Source organism: Sorex fumeus, unplaced genomic scaffold (assembly GCF_029834395.1).
Source record: "Sorex fumeus unplaced genomic scaffold, SorFum_2.1 ptg000032l, whole genome shotgun sequence".
Taxonomy (NCBI): domain Eukaryota; kingdom Metazoa; phylum Chordata; class Mammalia; order Eulipotyphla; family Soricidae; genus Sorex; species Sorex fumeus.
This window is the reverse complement of record NW_026606089.1, coordinates 2,534,614-2,554,152: the sequence shown is the minus strand read 5'-3', so window position 1 is coordinate 2,554,152 and position 19,539 is coordinate 2,534,614. Positions and strand designations below refer to the sequence as shown.

The 19,539-nt window shown below is 38.0% G+C and overlaps 1 pseudogene; it reads left to right on the top strand.

The window, feature by feature from the left end:
* Window positions 1-1,347: 1,347 nt before the first annotated feature.
* On the top strand, window positions 1,348-1,444 carry LOC130025949 (uncharacterized; annotated as a pseudogene).
* Window positions 1,445-19,539: the final 18,095 nt, after the last annotated feature.

Sequence of the window (19,539 nt, the reverse complement as noted above, 5' to 3'; positions counted from 1 at the left end):
CTCCATTCGTCCTAGCCCTGAGATTTTAGCAAGTGCCACATTGGAGGCTCTTTCACGGTCAGGGAAATGAGATCCATTATTGTTAGTGGGTTTTGGCATGTAGAATTCACCACGGGGAGCTTGCCAGACTCTGCCATGTGGGCAAGATACTCTCGGTAACCTGCCAGGTTCTCCGAGAAAGAGAACTGGACAAAAAGAGTTGTTGAATTATCAACAAGATCCATTCTCTGGATCTTGGCCATTCATGGGACTACATGGCTCCAAGGGCAGTTCGGCGTTGTAACACTTAGCTACTGGAAGATGAGGGATCTGGATGAGGAGTCCCAGTCTTGATCCGAGCAGCCTTGGATGTCTCCGCCCAGGGTCCCGCACACCTGGGATCCTCTGCCAGTTCCTTCATGCATGAGGTTCCTTCAAGCTTGGGGAGAGTGGTCTAAAGCGTACCTATGGCTGGTTGCAGAGATCTGCAGCTGCCGGAGCTCTGCTTGGGGTGGTGAGGGAACCTCACCACAAAGGGCCAAGGGCCCTCAGTGAGGAAAGCCAGATGCGGGATCAGGAGACTGTCGTTTTAGACATATTTGGAATTAATTTTAGATCGAAAAGTACACATCATTCAAACTGCTGTATGTGCTTAGCAATAAATTATTATACACTTCTTCAATGACCTAAGAAAACCCCCTCTGCTCAGAGAACTCGATTTTTAATTACAGGTGTGCTTTGCCCATGTGGAATGACTGAGAATCACTATGAGTAGATAAAAAACTCACTATACACACGAAGATGCACACAGGTTACTTTGAGACATCTGTTTTGTTAATGTTTGTTGGCCATTAAACTTCACTGAGACCCTTTTTTCTGTCCTTTGCAGGAGCCTCATGAATCTCACCTTCCATTCAAGTTGAACTTGTAATAAGGTGGAATTAAATCATCAATATGCTTCTCACCTCTTCCTTCAGGAGAAAAATCCTACTTACATTCAAGGTGGTCAAAGTGCAGACAACGCCATCCACCTTTTTCTGGAGATGTACACGGGACCGAGGTGAGAACAGCAAAAGGCTCTATTTTAATGGTCTTAATGAAGGTTTCAGGGAAGGGCATTAAACAAGACTGATTCACCATCTTCCAAAAGAAATAATTTGCACAGCTGACGCCCTGGGTATGGTAAAAGAGAATATGGTAAAAACCATACTTTTTCTTCTGGGACATTAAGGTTCTAAATCTATAGCTTCAAGCTGCTTTGAAATACCTACCTTGATTAGGAATCACCGTCTGCCATAGGAGTGAGTAAGGACAACACTCAAAGAAATCAGAAGAGAAAAATAGGGAAAAAAACAACTCTTATACTCAGTTTGGCAACACATGTACTAAAATTGAAATGATACAGAGATTAGCATGGTCCTTGAACAGAGATGACATGCAAACTTGTAAAGTGTTCCACATTTTTGTTGCAAGAAGAATTAACAGGGCTACATTAATCTAAGACAAGCCCCACAAGTACTCCAAATTTCGACATAAAGTTAGCACAAATCCCCATCACAATGATCTCTCTCAATATCAATGGACTAAATGCAGCAATTCAAAGGCAGAGGATAGCAGGATGAATTAGAAAACTGAACCCAACATTCTGCTGCCTGCAAGAAACACATCTGAATAATCAAAGAAAACATGGGCTCAAATTCAAAGGCTGGGAAACAATTCTTCGAGAAAAGAACACCTCCAAATATCTGGAGTGGCCATACTAGTATCAGACCACATGGACTTCAGGCTAAAGGTTATAAGAGACAGTGTAGGTCATTTCTTAATGATCATGGTATCTGTACATCAGAAAAAACTCACCCTCCTCAATGTATATGCTCCTAATGACAGACCAGCAAAATATGTAAAAACAAATTCTAACAGACTTAAAGAAAAACATTGATAGCAACACAATACTAGATGGAGATTTGAAAGTACTTTCTCACTTCTCAATATATTAAACAGACAAAAACTCAGCAAGAAAATATTTTATTTGAGGGAAGTAGTGAACAACCATTGACTTAGAATAGAAATCAAAGAGGAAATAAAAAGATTCCAGAAACAAATGAGATTGAGGAGCTACCAGAACTTGTGGGACACAGCAAAAGCAGTGTTAAGAGGAACGTTTTTAGCTCTGCGAAATTCATCAGGAAGAAAGAAAGGGCCTACAAAAATAACTTACAGTTCAAGATTTTGGAAAATGACCAATTAAAGGAGTCCAAGCTAGGCAGGAGGAAGGAAATAATAAACCCTGGAGCAAAAATCAATGAGCTAGAATCCCAAAATACAATCCAGAAGACCAACAAAAAGCAAGACATGGTTCTTTGAGAAAATAAATAAGATCAATAAACCATAAGCAAGACTCACAAATAAACAAAGAGAACGAATCCTAATAAACGAATCAGAAATGCAAAGGGGGACATCATAATAGAAACTACAGAAATCCAGAGGATCATCAGCGATTATTTTGAGAATCTTTACAGCAGGAAATGAGAGAATCTTGAATAAATGGATAAATTACTGGATTCCAATTACCTCCCAAGGCTGAACCAAGAAGATTTTGAATATGATAGCACAGCGGTAGGGTGTTTGCCTTGCACGCAGCCAACATGACCGACCCGAATTCGATTCCTCCGCCCCTCTCGGAGAGCCCGGCAAGCTACGGAGAGAGTATCTCTTCCGCAGGGCAGAGCCTGGCAAGCTCCCCGTGACGTATTTGATATGCCAAACACAGTAACAAAAAAGTCTCCAATGGAGATGTTACTGGGCCCGCTCGAGCAAATCGATGAACAAAGGGAGGGCCTTTACCTTTTACCTTTATCACTACCAAGCAAATTGAAATGATAATAAAAAACATCCCCTAAAACAGGAGCCCAGGCCCAAATGGATTCACTAATGAAATATTTCAAACCTTTAAAGAGGACCTGATGCCAACATTTTTTAAGATTTTCCAGGAAATTGAAGAAACAAAAATACTACCAAACAGTTTCTATGAGGCAAAGTTCATCCTGATACTCAGATCAGACAGAGAAACCACAAAAAAAAAAGATAATTACAGATATTTCCTTGATAAATACAGATGCAAAGATCCTTAAGAAAATAACAGCAAAGAAAATCCAGAAACTCAACAAATGATCACACACTAAGACCAAGTAGGTTTATCTTGGGATGCAAGGATGACTTAACATTCTCAAGTCAATCAACAGAATACACCATCTCAATAAAATAAAGATAAAAGTCATATGATCATATCAATAGATGTAGGTAAAGCATTTGATGAGATCCAGCACCCATTCATGATGAAAAACTCTCAACAAAATGGGAGTTGAAAGTACTTTCCTCAATATAGTCAAAGCAAACTATCACAAACCCACAGCAAGCATTATTCTCAACGGGGAAAAACTAAAGGCTTGGGTCAGAAATCAATGAGCTAGAATCCCAAAATACAATCAGGCACAAACCAAGTTACCCACTCTCACCACTCCTATTCAACATAGTACTTGAAGTACTTGCCATATGATTTGGTAAGAAAAAGATATCAAGGGCCTCCAGATAAAAAAGGAAAAACTCAAGCTTTTACTATTTGCTAAATCAATATCCATTAGTCCATGGCTTTCCGGTATACTAATAATGAAAGAGAAAAAAGAGATAGGAGAAGAACAATCCCATTCACAATAATACATCAGGAAATCAAGTATATTAGAAACAGCTAAGAAGGTTAAGGATCTATACCAAAAAAAAAAACCCTACAAAACACCACTTCAAGAAATAAAAGAGGATATGAGGAAATGGAATCACATCCCATGCTCATGGATTGAGAGGATTAACACTGTCAAAATAGCAATACACCCCAAAGCGCTATTAAGATTCAATGCACTTCATATAAGTATACCAATAACATTTTTCAAAGAAACAGATTAAAAATTCTTGAAATTCATAAACAACAATAAACTCCCATGAATAGCTAAACCAATCTTTGGAAAAAGAAGATGGGATCACATTCCCCAACTTCAAATCCTAGGACAAAGTCGTAGTAATCAAAAAAGCATGGTATTCAGATAAAGACAGGACTCAGATCAATGGAATGTCGTCAAATATCCTGACGCTGACCCTCAGATTATTATTACCTAATCATTCATAAAGGCTCAAGAACTATGAAGTTGAGCAAGGAAGTCTCTTCAGCAACTGGTGCTGGGCAAACTGGACAGTAACATGCAAAAAAGATGAAGTCAGACCTATTTATAGTGCCAGGAACAAAGTCAGATCAAATGAATTAAAGACCTCAATATAATACCTGATTTCTTAAGATATATGGAGAAAAATGTGGGAAGATCCTTCCATGACATTAAAGCTAAGGGAAACTTCTAGAATGAAACACCATTGACCAAGGAAGAGGAAGTGAAGATAAACAAATGAGACTACATTAAACTAAGAAATTTCTGCAACTCAGAAAAAATGGTGACCATGATAAAAAGACAGCCCACATAATGGAGAAAAATTATTTATGCAATACCCATAAAATTAACCTCAAAATTCTGACTGCTGTATCATTAAGTATACTAAATAATTCCTGTGACTTTTATTCTTCTTCACATATATTTACTCTAAAATATTTTAGATTTCCTTTTAAACCACAGGTAAAAATGTAAAATTATAACTTTTCTTAAAAGCTAACAATAACCCCTATACTTTGCCAGGTGAGACCCAAAAAAAAACCAGCAAACAAGCAAGCAAGCAAGAAAGAAATTGAAAATTAAAAATAATTCTCTTTGCAGTGCTAAGGATCAAACGCAGATCATCATACAATGGAAGGTAAATGTTCTATCACTGAGTTATATCCCTGTTCTTAAATATTTAAAAAGGTCTTATTTGATGTTTCATTGCATTTTCTTTTTTAAAAAATGCTTTTCTTAGTAGACCTGGTCGCCACTGTACCTCCTACTTGTTGACCTTTGTATATTTTACCTCTAAGATTCAGCTGGCACCTTATTCTTCCTATATCCATGCTCTCATTTGACAAACTTTCCAAGATCATGTCTGACTTGCGTTAACTTGACATAAAATGGACACCTTATTTTCTGTATGCTCTCACGCTACAGGTGATGATGTTTTCGACCCTGGAGAAGCATTTTCTGGGGAGCTTTCTGACTGTTTCTACTTGACATCAAAGTATCTAAAGGTAAGGAATCATCTTTTTTTTTTGCATTTATGGGTCACACCTGGCGATGCACAGGGGTTACTCCTGGCTCTGCAGTCAGGAATTACTCCTCACGGTGCTTGGGGGGACCATACAGGATGCTGGGAATCTAACCTGGGTAGGCCGTGTGCAAGGCAAATGCCCTACCTGCTGTACTATTGCTCTAGCTCCCCCCTCCCCATGATTCATCATCTTGAGGGCCTCAGATTTTTACCTTCCATTTAGAAACTTCATCTTTACATTGACACAGTAAATTGAAACCACAGAACCATTGAATGGCATGTTATAATGGTAGCAGCCATGAGCAAGCATTGATAACCCATATGTTGGCATAAATGAATTCTTTCTCAGAGGCTTCAACTTCTGAGGATACCTTTCACTACCTCCTTTCTGTTACATATTCCTGGATCACAATCTACATCAGGCCATCAGTAAAAACTGTACACCCAAAAGCTAGTTTTCCAATGGGATCAGAATCCTTGATCCTTGTAACTTGCAATTTTTCATTCATGAATTGTTGACCTTGTTTCAGGCGGAGGCAACCAGAGCATAAACTCAACTTTCCAGTAGTTTCCACAGGAAATCCAAATACCGAAGAATTTTATCATTTCTGACAACACAGTTTAAAATTTTTTTGGAATCCCACGGAAAGCTACTATCATTAATGGTATAATATTACTATTCTCCAAAGTCCAGATCTTCCAAAAGAACTCTCTACCCTCCTCACTCCAATTGCAGACTCCAGTCTATGATGCTCCTGAAACTGCTTCTAATAGTTTCACTCAGGTTCTCCCCTAAAGTACACAAGTTAAGTTCATACCACTCCAAGTTCTTATTCCTAAACTACTAGAGTCGGCTTGGTTCTCAAGCTTGTGTTCTCCCTTGAGGAAATACCGTGCTTCCTTTCTCTATGTCTCTCTTTGCTTGCTTTATTAAATGAGTCTTCTCTCTTGAACATATATTACTTTTCACACTACAACTCTGTCACAAGTTTCTAAGTGTTGTTCGAAAAATCTATTTTGCTTCATTGAACTAAAAATTTTAAAAACCAGAGCTTTGTTAAAACCAATATTTGTTTCTTTTAAACCGCAAATTTTGAGAATGAAAGGTGGTAAAGCAATGAAATACTACTCAGTTGTTTGATGTGAAATTTTATTATTTGTAGAAAAATTGATAACATGAGTGTATTATGTTTAGTGACATAAATCAGGCATAGAAAGATAGGCATCATACAAGTTCATGCATATGTGACATATAGAGAAAACAAATTAAAAGAATAAAATGAGACAGACAAACGTCTAAAACATTATTTATATTCTATTATTTATAATTCGATTAATAATGGTTTCTTATAAACATAATTCCAACATAACACTACTCATTCTCTCAAAAATTAACCTCTTCCTCTCTACCAAACCCCCCAAATCCCTCCTCCCAATCCCTGACTCAATTTCGTGGATCAGTTCTCCACGACAGTGCACCTACCAGAAATAGGCAAGGCATTGTTACTGGCTATTCTAAGGATAATGGACAAGGCCCTGTGCTAGAAGTGGAGGTAAATGTTGTAGTTCTTACTGTTTGCCATGTGGTGTTGTTGATTTTTGGTTTTCTTTGTATTTGAAAGAGTTTCTGTATATATTGCACTTGAAAATAAGAGACCTAGGACAGAGTGATAGTACATTTCGTAAGGCACTGGCCCTGTGCACAGCTGACCTCAGTTTGATCTTTAGTATCACGTATGTTCTCCTAAGCAAATTCAGCAGTGATCCGTAGCACAGACCCATGAATATTCCCTGAGCAGTACGGGCTATGACCCAGATTCAACCTGATCCAAACAAAAGCTTTTAAAAAAAATAGATATTTTTAAACTATTAAGTTCAATACTGTGTTTGGTATATCAAATACATTACGGGGAGTTTGCCAGGCTTTGCTGTGCGGGCGAGATACTTTCGGTAGCTTGCTGGGCTCTCTGAGAGGGGTGGAGGAATCGAACTTGGGTCAGCCATGTTGGCTGCGTGCAAGGCAAACGCCCTACCACTGTGCTATCGATCCAGAGCTTAGCATTGTAAGGTAGTCTAGTCTCAATTCATTTGCTTTCTTGAAAATATAATAGGAAGTTGATATCATGGAATAGGAGTTAGAATGAAGCACCACTTTATCATGAAATTTGTGCTGAAGTACAGATTCTAGGTTTGATGACTTGAGACAGGAGAACTGAAACCCAAGTGTATTCAGAACCTTGTTGCTCATTCATGGAAGGGAAAGTTAAAGTGTTACTATCACAATAAGAGTTATGAAATGTCTCGAGAACATACAAAAATATTTGTTTAAGACATGTATTTTATTTTAGTGTGGTTATTTTGGAGGACTGCTGAACTAGAACAGTGAAAAATGTTGCATTCCCTACCACAGAGGCTGGGTAGGATGGTGGGTATTGGAGATGGGAGGGAAACTGGGATCCGTCATGGTGGAGAATGGGCACTGGTGGAGGAATGGGTACTTGAACATTGTATAACTGAAACATAAGCAGAAAAATTTGTAAGTCTACGACTGTACCTCATGATGTATCACTTATAAAAATTTTTAACAAATGGAAAAACTAGGGAAAAATGTGGTATTCTTTTGTGTGCTCCCGAAGTTTCATTACATGAAACCTAGATGTCCATTATACTATCATATCTTCCAATCTCCTTTAGGAGCTCTTACGTTGAGTGTGAAAATAACATGCTGTAAAAAGAGTGAGAGGATTAAACATGAACTGATTTCTTTCAAGTTCATTTCATAAACTTAATAATCTCAGTGTATTTAACTTAAATACCACCTGTCTATGGACAGTTTTCCTCTTTTTTGACCCCAATTTTTGAATTTTTTTCCCTTCTCTTAGTTTTACCTACCTTGATAACTCGATTCTGTGTTGGGTTGAGCAGACAGAGAGAAGTCGATTCCAGAAAAGGAGGCTGGTGTTTGGTTATTTGGGGGCTGAACCTCCTTCAGAACCGTAACTATTTCTCGCGATGAGTTGCTGTAAGTTTGGGGGGCAGAGCCCTTTTGTCCTGTGTATGACATGGAGTCATAGGACTGCAGGCCAGAAAGGAGAGTTCCCAGAGTGCCTTGATGATAGTAATACACCTGGCTTCCTTCCTGGAATGGAAGTGACAGGCTTTGACTCTGATGTGGAACCTGAGATGGTGTTCTCTCAACAAGACTGGCAGAAAGTGATGGGTACACAGACACCATGTTGTTGGTATCTAGGATTTTCTCATAGCAAGCTGACATAGACATGGAAGAGACAGCAGAGTCTTGGTCAAGGACAGTCACAGAAAAATCTTCCATGGAAGATTTCTCTTCAGCACTTCCTGCAATATCACATTCCAAAACAATTTGGAAGGAAGCAGCTGAGGTGGATATATGACTCTGGTGAAACACTCCAGATAGAACTGTTGTGCTGAAATGTTGGTAAAGCTAGGCACTACCCATCAGTGGTTGGAAACAGGTGCCAGAGGATGAGGGCAGGAGCCAAGCAGAACTACCCACTGGAACAGATACTCTGGAGTAGTTGCAAACACTTCCTGTTAGGGAAGCTGTATCATTCACCACGAGAAGGGAAAACTGCAGAGTATGTGCAGTTCCAAATACAGATAGATTTTGATAACTTTCTGTAAGAACCAAGAGGGTGATGAAAAAAATCTGTGAGACTAATAATCTCCTTCAACGCTGAGAGCAACAATATTAACTTAAAATTTAAGCCATTGAGATGCTTCTAGTACGACCAGTCAACTGAGTTTCCCAAATTCCAACAACTTAGGGTTATTCAAAGCCTGGAACATTTTGGCACTTTGTGTATTTGGTATCGTGCTCCCATTGTGAACACAGAACTATAGAAGAACCAGTGGGTCTTATCTAAACCTGGATTTCTTGCTTAAAGATAGTTTCTCCTTACCCTAGAAATGCCTGTAGCTTGCTCTCCTATTGAGTCCTATGCTATTTCCTAGAATGGAAGCTTTTTCAAACTAGGAAGTCTAAGATAATGGGAAACATTCTCTGGACAAGAAGAAACCTGAGACCCAGAGATGGCAAAGAGATTTCCTATATTCCAATAATTTTATTGGTCGTGGGGTGGTGTAGAGTTTGGACCAATAACTGACAGTGATCTTGGGCTCTTCCTGGCTCTACACTCTGGAGTGACCCCTTAGAACATTCAGTAGAGTGTATGCCGTGACAGAGATTCAACTTGATTGGCTGTGTACAAGGCAAGTGACTTATCCCCTCCAGTACTTTCTCTCTCTGGCCCTTAAGAATTTCCAGGTTAGGCAACCTAAAGCATGTGGACTTCTTGCCAGGACTCTGCATGATCACTACAAGGCCAGAAACCAGAAGGAAGATACCTTACATTAATATAGGCATTGGAGTCTTTACAACTATTACCATTGCAATCATCAGGTTTCCATTTGATTTGTACAATGAGTATCTGTTACTTATGGTTCACATACGACTTAATCTTGTTGATGCATTGAAGGTTACCCTGAGTTTTAATCCACTTCAAAAATGACTACTTGAGTTTTTCCCAAGAAATATTTTTGGAAGGAAAACTTTATTTACATTCGGTGTCTTAAGTTGTTTATCTACAATGTAGTTACTAATAACTCTAAGAATAATAATGCATACTTGAATATAATTTTTCTATTTCATATGATTTACATAGGAGTAAGTGTAAAGAAAACATCGTGAAAAATATGTATCACAGAACTGAAAAACATGTATATAGATATTAATGAAATTTGGGCTATGTAGCAAGCAGCATAGTATAGTAAGTTATTGAGAGCAAACCCAAGAGTAAGCCCTGAATAATGGTGGATGTGGTCCGTAACAAAACCAAATAAAACAGGCCAATAAGGTTATTAATAAATTGTTCCATATATGCAATATGAAGACATTATTCTATTTTAGAAAAAACTGCTAGCCAAAAAATTGAATAGTAGGTGATTTTTGAGTGCACACTTTACGAGTCCATTAAAGAGAAAAGATTTACCAGTAACTACATAAAAAAAGAAAATAGGAATAAACGTGATTGTATTTCATAGACAAGAAATGTTTCAAATGAGTAAAATACAGAAAGAAACTTCGTAAGTACAAAAAATTAATCTCATCAATAGCTCTGAATATTAACAAGCAAACAACACGTGATAAACATAGCATAGGATTTCAGTTGATCACACAAGAAACAGAAAAGACCATTTAAAAATGATCACAAAATATTGTAAATTTGCTTTCACCCCCAGGATTAGAATTATCTTTATCAACCAGGAAAACGTTCTTCTCAATGTTTAATGAATAAGCACCAAAATCCAATAAAATATCTTTAGTATAGGAAAACTCAGAATTCGCAAATAGGACAAAAATGTGTAATTAGACATATGAGACTTGATTTTTCTATTTCCTCTTAGGATCTAAAAACAGAAATTGACTATTTTCCAAATACTCTCATGTTAGGAAACAAAATCACGTAAAATAATATTTGTAAAGATGACAAGCAGCTTTAACCAGGAACCTACTAACCACACAAATGAATCAAATATCCTGATTCAAGATAGAATATACCATTTATTTTTTATTTAAATGGCAGCGCATCCATGTACTTAAAAACCAGAACGTAATAAAACCATTGAAGATTCTGTTTCTTCCACCCCCCCTAGATAACCACTATTAGCTATTTATGGGAAGCATCATTTCTGAAGCATGTTTATATTCCAAATTGTCAAGTACCAGGTACTATATTCTAAGATATAATAAGGGAAAAAAGCCACCAAGGATGGCCTTCTGATAAACTGGTTTTCCCTCTGGTACCCTACTCAAAAAAGAGTATACATTCTAGTCCTGGAATTTATTGAAGTAAATTGCTTTGAATTGCTCTCAGTGTGTTTATCTCAGCATATTTAATATATATTCTTTGTTTTTTATTTTAAATCTTTGGTTGTCTTCAATATTCTGTCCAAACTTTTTCCCATTCCTTGATAATCACCATCCATATTCTTTCTTTCTTTCTTTCTTTCTTTCTTTCTTTCTTTCTTTCTTTCTTTCTTTCCTATTTTATTCCCCCTCATATCATATTGGTTTCTATTTTCTATTTTCTGTTTCTATTTTCTGAGTCTGTAAAAAAAAATCTCTGTTTTACTTTTTTTCAATAGACATCATGTAAAATTCACTATGCAAAGGAAAAAGAAACACAGTTTCAACACTCATTTACATATATACATGTATTTGCGCTCGTAAGTATGTCTAAAATATAATGTAATCAACAAGAAAAAACACTTTGTATGTGAGAAAAAGAAAGCCAATATCTAAAATAACACATCAAATGTCAAAGTCAAACTAAAATGTGGCTTATAAAATTCTACTTGAATATTTTCTTTCATTACTACATGATGTTTTTACTTGGCTGCTAAGTTTAGGGATGATAAATCTAATGAAAAGCTTTGAAAAGTAATATTCTTTACCTGACATGCTGAGAGAGGAGAAAATACCGATGAAAGGTAGACGAGTAATGGAGATGGTACGAGATTACCTCTGAACACTGAAGCAGCTTAAGACCACAATTGTTCAGTACAGATGACTGCTCACTGGTGATTGGTCATTGGTCACTGGTCACTTACCATGATGTTTCAAATTTGTTTACAAACAACTGCATGGGAACCCCAAGATTCTACCAGTTGGTGGTTGGTTTGGTGGGAGAATGATGTCATAAAATAGGCAGTTGAAAGGTAGAGGCTAGCCAATCAGGATGTCAGATTCCCAAGAAAAAGACCAGATTGGATAGAGAGAGAGGAAGAATGAAGCAGGCTAGGGAGATGGAATCCTACAAGACAGTTATAACAGATGCCTGTGTTAGAAAAATACTCCCATTATATTCCAGTGCTTATATATTTCATTAATAAATCAAGAAAATTACTAAATAATCATTTTTATTGCACTGTTAAAGAAACAGCACTCGGTATTACTAGTATATTTTATATAACGTTTACAGCACAACGGGTAGGGCATTTGCCTTGCAGGAGGCCAACCCTGATTCCGATTTCAATGCCCGGCAAGCTACCCAGAGTATCTCATCCACATAGCAAAAGCCTGGCAAGCTACCCATGACGTAATCGATAGGCCAAAACCAGTGACAACAAGTCTCACAATTTTGTGTAAGATGTTACTGGTTCCTGCTCAAGCAAATGGATGAACAGCAGGAGGACAGTGCTACAATGCTATGATTGAAAAAAATGATGGTTTCTTTCAATGACAACACTTACTAGGATAAGTTTTAGATGAATCGAGATGTGTTAAAATGTAAATAAAATGAGAAGAAATAGTAAATGCAAAGGTATCTTATTTATACAAAACAAACATTTGTTCTCAGTTTAAAACTGTAGGAGATAAAGAAAATCATATGCTCATTTGTGTCAAAATTTTACTATCTGAAAAAAAGGGATAAAAAACAAATTAAGTGATCAAAAAACAAGCAAAACCAACAAATACTGGCAATTAATATGATAGGCCAAGGATGAATGTTTTTAATAAATTAGTGCTGTGAAATAAATCAGTATTTAACTATCAAACTTAAAATAAAAATAAAAAAAAGCATAAACCATGATCATATAATCTGTATTGAAAAAAGTGTAAATGACTAGTAAACACAAGAGCAATTTTCTTTTTTCTTAATTTTTTTTTTGTTTTGTTTTATTAGTGAAACACCATGAGGTACAGTTGTAGAATTAAACTTGTTGTGCTTGGGTTTCAGTTATACAGTGATCGAGTACCCATCCCACCTCCAGTGCCCATTCTCCACTCCTACCAATTGCAGTATCCCTCCCACCCCCATCCCCCATCCCACCCTGACTCTTTGGTAGGGCACACCCTTTTGTTCTATCTCTCCTTTTGGGTGCTGTGGTCTGCAGAAGAGACATTGGGTGGCAATCCTGTTTGTTCCATAGACTACTTTCAGCAGGCATTTCCCATCCTGGGCAGATCTTCCCAACACCCTTTATTGGGTGCTCCCTTCTCTATCTGCGCTGCCTTTACCCCTAGAGAGTGCAGCTGGCCTCTAAGCCATGGAGTGAACAACCTGTATATTTATCACAGCTATTCTTGGGTGTTAGTCTCTTATTTTGTTACTTTATGTTAACCAGATGAATGTGGTCTTTCTATGTCTGTCCCTCTCTTTCTGACTCATTTCGCTTAGCATACTATTTTCATGTAGTACCACACAAGAGCAATTTTCAAGCTCACTAGTAGACAAAGAGCACAAATTAAAATGAGAAATTAAAATTTCCCCCCAAATTACAAATATTGAAAGCTCAGGTAATATCTTTTCCTAGCAAAGATGTTAGAAAATAGACCTTTTCAAGTTATTTTATTGAGAATTAAATCTGTATAATAGTTAGGCAATACAGAATTTAAAGCAGTTTAATGTTCTTTAAGTCACTGTTACTGTCACTATACTCCTGTTGCTCATCGATTTTCTCGAGAGGGTCCAGTAACATCTCCAGTGTGAGACTTTTTTGCAAGTTAGCTTTTGTGTGTGTATATGGAAATTCAGGGATCAAACGCATAACCTCAGAAATGTGAGGCAAATATTTTACCACCGAGGCATATTTCCAACCACAGTTAATGATTTTGCTTTTGTTTCTAGAGCGCAAAGTATAAAAACAAAAATTTCATACTTGCAAGCCAAGTTCTTTTGTCCCGAGCTACATATCCGGTCATAAGTAAGTTACGTTTAAGAATTGGTCTTAAGTAAACAATCAGAAAAGTAGACAAATAGATATAAACGTTCACATCAAAGTCATCTTAGCAGCAAATTCCCCGCAGCATTACAATTATAAAATATCAATAAACATTTTATAGTAACTGCAATTGATTATTTAAAAATTATACTTGTATATATACTAATATAAATACATAATTGAAAGACTTCAAAGAAATGTACCTTCATTTTACTTGTATGTATTTTGTGGTTCTATTTTCTTCTTAATATAGTTATCCCATGAACAATACAAATTTGGACTTCTATATGATTTTTTTCAATAATTATATTTTGAAAATATTTGGACATTGGTATTGATGTGAAATAATTAAAGATGATCAATATATCCTAGAAATATCAAAAAATCTAAGAAAAAGTATGCCATGCACGTATAAAATATATGTAGATAATTGATTTGATTGGACCCCAGACTTAGTATAGGGGTTAAAGCACTTACCATGCACACAGTCAACAGAAATTAATGGCTGGCACCACCAGGAATGTCCCTTGAGCACAGAGTCTGAAGTCCCAAGCACCACATACTATGGCCCAAATACCCCGCAAAAAACAGAAATATAATTTATCACTTATTACCATGAAATACAAATGTATTATAAAGTCTATTATAAAATCCATTGTAAATTTTTGAATGTATCAAAATTTACACATTTACAGACCACACATATCACTACTTGTAGACAATGTAATTAAATACTGTTAAAAAACCATCCTCTTGGTCAATAGCAGACTCTCCATTAAATTTGGGGGTTTTCAACACTTATATAGGAGCTAGCACTCTTAACCTCTATGTTATTCAAGAATCAGTTATATGTTTTTCTTTTCTTTTCTTCCTTTTTTTGAGGGGAGGGTATTGCACCCAGATGTGCTCCTGGCTCACTTCTTACTCTGTATCCAGAGATCACTCCTGGCAGTCTCAGGGTTCCTGGGATTGAACTCAGGTTAGGTGCATACAAGGTAAACACCCTCTACATACTTCACTAGCTCTATAGCCTATATGTTTCTTTTTAAAAATGACACGTAATAAAACTTTTTAATAATTAAAAATCATTTCTAATAAAACATTTAATTAAAAAGTTTAATGCAGGCAAATACAGTTTTAATCAGTAAAGTAAATTTAAAAATTAGAATAATACTTGGTAAAGCATAGAAACATAGCAAAAAATAGATGATATATATCTTATTTGCAAATTTGTAACTAACAAATTGTCCTTTTCCATTTCAAGGATGAGGTGAATCCATAGAGTAGATTTGTTCACGAACAATGCTATATTGTCTCCTGGATGCTTATTTAAAAATACTTGCCAATGTGCCTGTTTTTCAACTTTTTGACTACTATAGTCCTCTTTGCTATTGTTAGATCTTTCTCTTGTTTTATTTTTACTTTATGTTCCAATTTTCTTTATTTTTTATTTTTAAATTTCAATTAGTGAGACACCATGATGTACAGTTGTAGACTTACAAATTTTTGTGCTTTGGTTTCAATTATACAATGATCAAATACCCATTCAGTGCCCATTTCCCACCACCATGGTTAACAGTATCCATCCCACACCCCATACCCCCATCCCACCCTGCCTCTGTGTCACGGGTAGCTTTCCAGGCTTTGCCATGAGGGCGAGGTACTCTTGGTAGCTTGCCAGGTTCTCCGAGAGAGGCAGAGGAATTGAACTCAGGTTGGCAGTGTTGGCTGCTTGCAAGGCAAACGCCCTACCCGCTGTGCTATTGCTCCAGCCCATCCTAACCATTAGTGACTCATAATAGGCTGGCCTTTGTATTTTTAAATATTCTTCAATATTCACCCCTCTCTTTTTAAAATTTTATTATTTGATAAAGTCACTGTCGCTGTCACTGTCCTCCCGTTGGTCATTGACTTGCTCAAGCAGGCACCACTAATGTCTCCATTGTGAGACTTGTTGTTTCTGTTTTTGGCATATCGAATACATCACAGGTAGTTTTCCAGACTTTGTGTGTGGGTGAAATACTCTCAGTAGCTTGCCGGGTCTCCGAAAGGGCTGGAGGAATAGAACCAAGGTTGGCCATGTAAAAGGCAAACACCCTACCCACTATGCTATTGTTCCAATTATAAAAATTTCAAAAAAAAAGAAAAAAATTAATCCTGAGTCCTAGTTAAAAGACCCTACCGAAAGGGAAAAAAATTTTCAGAAATGTTTTCTGATAAAGGGTTAATATCCAAGATCTTCACCAGTGCAAACTGGAAGGGGGCACTTTGAGTTTCCCGCCTTACCCCAGGAGAACCCTGGAGGCCAAAACCCCCCAGAAAAGTAGTTCACAATATTTATTTACTTTTTTATATTTTTAAAAATTTTTTTATTAGTGAAACACTATGAGGTACAGTTATAGACTTACAAATTTTTGTCCTCGGGTTTCAATTATACAATGATCAGGTACCCATCCCTCCACAAGCGCCCATCCTCCACCACCACAGGTCCCAGCATCCCTCCCAACCCCATCTCCCCCTTCCCACCCTGCCTCTGTGGCAGGGCATTCCCCCTTGTTCTCTCTCTCTCCTTTAGGGTCCTGTGGTTTGCAAGAGTGGCATTGAGTGGCAATCATGTTTGGTATATATTCTACTTTCAGCATGCTTCTCCCACCCTGGGAGGATACTCCCAACACCCTTTATTTGGTTTATTTGGTGCTCTCTTCTTTATCTGAGCTTCCTTGTCCCCTAGCACGTGGCCTCCAAGTCATGGAGCAAAATTCCTGGTACTAATATCAGCCACTCCTGGGTGTTAGTCTCCCAATTTGTTGCTTTCTGATCCCCAGATGAATGAAATCTTTCTATGTCTATCCCGCTCTTTCTGACTCTTTTCACTTAACATGATACTTTCCATGTAGTACCACTGGTATGTAAATTTCATGACTTCATCTTTTCTAACCACTACATAGTACTCCATTGTGTCAATGTACCAAGGTTTCTTTAACCAGTCATCTGTTCTCGGACACTCAGGTTTTATCCAGATTCTGGCTATTGTAAAGAGTGTTGCACTGAACAAACAAGTGCAGATGTCACTTCGACTATACATTTTGCCTCTCTGAGATATATTACCAGGAGTGGTATTGCTGGGTCAAATGGCAGATCAAATTCTAATTTTTTGAGAATCATCCATACTGTTTTCCAAAAGGGTTGGACCAGTCAGCATTCCCACCAGCAGTGAAGGAGTGTCCCTTTCTCGCCACATCTGCGCCAGCACCGGTTGCTTTTGTTCTTGTGGATGTGGGCCAGACTCTGTGGTATGAAATGATATCTCATTGTTGTTTTGATCTGCATCTCTCTGATGATTAGTGATGTAGAGCATTTTCTCATGTGCATTTTAGCCATTCGGAATTTTTCTTTGCGAAACTTTCTGTTCATTTCCTCGCCCCATTTTTTGATTTAGTTGGGTATTTTCTTCTTGAGTTCACAATATTTATTACATTTAATATCCAAACACCAATCCCACCACAATTACACCTTCTTACCAGCCTAAAATCTCCAGAACCCAGCCAGCGCCATGCTCATGGTGATGCTCAGCCCAGGCATGCAGAGAGCAGCCATGAGCATGGCGGAGGATGGGTGCTATAGGTTTTTGGCTGCTGGGGCAGGGTCGCTTGAAGGCGGGGAGGGGGTCTCACCTGCCCCCTCTGGGGCACATCGAGTCTTCACCCCTTTCTTAGGCAGCTTAGATTTTATAATCCACCTCTTCTATCTTTTCTTTTTGCTGCTCTAAATTTCCTCATCCCTTGATTCCATCCAAATCTGCCTTGTTTTATACTCATTGCTAAGGACACATCCTTATAGGTATAAACTTCAGCATCTGGCAATCTTGAGACACCTTGTTATAGAACTACTTTTTTACTGAGAGCAACTAGAATAAATGGAGCAATTAATAATGACTTCTTTTGGGGGCTAGATCACATGATGGTACTCAGGGCTTACCAAGGTTTTGCATTCAGATATCACTCCTGGAAGGTCAGAGGACCCTCTGTGGAACCAGGTTTTGAACCTGGGTTTTCTCATGTGCAAGACAAGCTCCCTACACACTACACTATCCCTCTGGACCTAATAATAAAATATTTGATGGCAGAAGCAAGCAACTAAAAATAGCAACATTTGAGAGGTAAGTTCTTAGTGAGTAGAAACATCTACTGAGTTAGATATACTTTCTTCAGCTGCTACTTCAGGTCATGAGTGCTGATCTTCAACAGGAAGAGACAGAGAAGCCAGTGGGTGTCTCCTCAATCTGGTGGGAAGGGGATTTGTAGACATAAATAGGATGTGGGCTCTACCAATTCCATTAGAGACCAAGTGATCAAGATTCCAGCAAAAACTGGGGTGTGAATCGCCTTGATGCAATAACCTCAATAGGTGAGTTATCTCCGTGCTGCAGGTACAAGGAATCTGGGAGAGGTGAGTTTTGGGAATTCTGGAAACAAAAAAAAAATCAAATATGAGGTCCTCCCAAAGGGAGATACCCTGGGAACTACTCCCAGTTTTAAGATGAAGTTCCAGCATAGCTGTACCCTTCGAAAGAGTGAGCCCTAACCGTGTGGTGAAGATGCTTCCTGCATCTAGGCCTGTCACTCTCTGGTGGGGCTAAGATGCCCTCTTACTCTGCTGCCTTACAAAAGACAGGCAAATCCTCTGTGAAAAGAGAGAAAAATATCTAGACCCTCTATATTTTTTCAAATATCATGTTCAGCACGATGGAAATGCTGGTTCAATCCTGTTGGAATTTTAGAACGACAGCGACATTGGTCCGACAAAACCATTGACAGAATATAATGTGGCCAATTTTGTTGGGGAACTGTCCACCAAGAGACTCCCATGTCCAACGTTTAGATTAGGCCTTCTGGACCTGTTAGTTATCCTGGATAGACTTGGTCGACATGATGAAGTCAGTCTTTCACCCGTTCGTTCCATTCTAGGCCATGGGTTCCAATGTGGACTTCTTTGTTTGATCTTTTCAGTCCTATGGTTGCATTAAAACCACTGACAATGATCTTGTAGAAGGTGTGGTCTTCTTTATAGAACTTCTCTAGCTCCATGTAGAACTTCTCAATTTCTTCTTCATCGTAATTGGATGTTGTTGCATAGACAACGCAAATAGAAGCTGCCAGGAGTAGTAGACATCTATTCAAGAACGATCATTGGATTCAGGATGTTAGGCATTTGAATGAGTCAATACTCCAGGCCAAGTTTGTGTTGACAAGGTCATCGACACCACCACCTCTTTGGTTTCATGTTCCGAGGAACACTCCTTCTCCAGGGTTGAAAATGGCATGTATGTGATCAATGCCTTCTACTCTCAGTCAGACCAATGATGTCGTGCTTGATCTTCCACACTTGCACTATCAGGTCCTTGATGGATGCTTCTAGTGTGAGTGTAAGTGCGTTGAAAGTACAGACAGTTGTTTTAGTCCTTCGTTTTGGCAGTCTACTTAAGCGCTGCGATATTATCAGCCTCTACTTGCTCATTCTTCTTAACGCTGCTGTATTGGGGGCTCTTTCAGGGTCAGGGGA